Below are 2,052 nucleotides of genomic sequence, written 5' to 3' on the forward strand. Positions count from 1 at the left end.
TTGACAACGCTTTGGGACCCTCAAATCATCAATCTTCGAGCTTACAACTCTTTTGCAAGAATAATTTTTCTAGGTTTTACTATATGATCAATTATTTGTCTTCATATTCTCAATATTTATGCTCCTTATTCCGTCATAAGGGTTTTTTGGGATCACATTAACTGTAATGGTTTGTTGAAGTTGAGCTTTATCATATTGGCTAGAGATCTTAATATGACCTTTTTTGTAGATGAGATTTAGGGAAATAAAAGCAAATTGGATATGATGGGATATTTTTCCAAGGAGGTGTTTTCTCACAATATGTTAGCGGACATCTTTCTTGACCCAAAAAGGCCTACTTAGTGGAATGGATGTATTGGGTCAGATAGGATCTCTAAGAGGTTGGATCACTTCTTAATAAAAGTGGGATTGGTTAAGAGGTTGGGCAATATGCGATCATGGGTTAAAAATTCCAATATGTCAGACGACGATCCTATTTTTCTACAATGGATTGTGTTATCACTAAAAATCCTAATGCCAAAATTTCTCAGACTAGCTTGAAGACAGTTTCGCAGCGCAACATCTTCTAGGTGATTTCGTAGCGCATAATCCATATTTTGCACTGACTGCGCTGCGAAATTGGGGATTTGTTCGAATCCATAGCAACTGTCATGCAAAATAGCTCTGGGGTGGATGCATCTTACAGGTGGCATGTTCTCAAGCTCCTACATGTATGCTTGTCATCAGTTCTGAATCTGAAGGGAAGTATTACAGGTGAAGGAGTGTTTTGAGTGGGATGGTAACTTTTATGCTTTGCATCCACCACTGTTGCCAAGCAGAGACAAAGGAAAAGTCTGAGGTATTGCAGCTGCAAAACAACCTAATCCCCAAAGGTGCAGACATAACAAGATACAGGGACTACATTAAAGATCTTGGTAAGAATGAAAGGGTTGAAGTGATTGCACTGCCGAGTTCCTTAGTGCAGCGTTCTGTTTTTCAAGATGCACTAGATTTGTCGGTTTCTTTAGATGCTCTGAAGGCACCATCTCATCATAGGGGAAAGTGTGAACCAACATTATATGGCAATTTGCTTGGGAGTCTTCCCCTTTCTTTGGAGGCATCAATGCTTGTCATTAAGTTTGGTCAGTGTGGGTTTCTTAGAGAGGGTGCAATAATTGGTTTATTGATGGATGCATGACCAATGCCTATCATACAGCCATTTGGGCAGCAATCTTTGTTCAATAAATATGTGGACAGCTATTATAATGATGCTAATGGATCTGTTGGTTCTTCATATCATACAAAGACTCTTATGGCAAATTTTTGTGCAATTCTGTTTTGGCAACGGATTTTGAAGGACAAACATCGATTGCAACGACTCATTCAAGTGGCTGGCAATGAGATCTTCACAACTCAGACACATGATTTTGCTTCAATTTCTCCTAGGCTTGAGTAGGAGTGGTCTTCTTTCCACCATTTGGTGCCATCATCACTTCGTGCTATTGCTGAGACATGCCCAAGTTTCTCTGCATTTTGGAAGGTTCACCATTGTATTACAATGATTATGATTTCAAGCACACATGCTTTCTCTCTCCAAGACAACGTGAAGCAAACTTGAGTTTTGACCGTTGGCACTGAACTAGCAGATGATATTGTAACAAATGTTTGCATTCAGGCTTCATGTGTTGACTCAAGGTCTTGTCATCATGATATTGAAACAAGGCAAATAAGGCATATTTCTCTGTTTTAAGTTGTCAACTTCCAGGAGGTATTTAGAGCAGCTGAAATAATATTTTCGAAAATTGAAAGAGGTTTTTATTCCTAACATACTGAACTAGAAAAACCTCTTTCAGTTTCTTCAAATTGATTATGAGCTGGGAGAAACAAGTGACTAAAGTTGCGCTACGAAACTGCTGTAGATGCAGTTTTTAATTTCCTGTTTTATACATAGTCTTCAAGGATCGATTCTGGGCAGCTGGAGTAAGGTTTCAAAAAAATAAAAGAGGTTTTTGTTCAGAACGGATTGGTCAACAAAAGCCTCCTTCAGTTTTTCCAAATACGTTTTCTGTGAGA

This window comes from Pinus tabuliformis, chromosome 7 (assembly GCF_031772625.1).
Source record: "Pinus tabuliformis cultivar Carrire ecotype Pingquan chromosome 7, CPIR1, whole genome shotgun sequence".
Lineage (NCBI taxonomy): Eukaryota > Viridiplantae > Streptophyta > Pinopsida > Pinales > Pinaceae > Pinus > Pinus tabuliformis.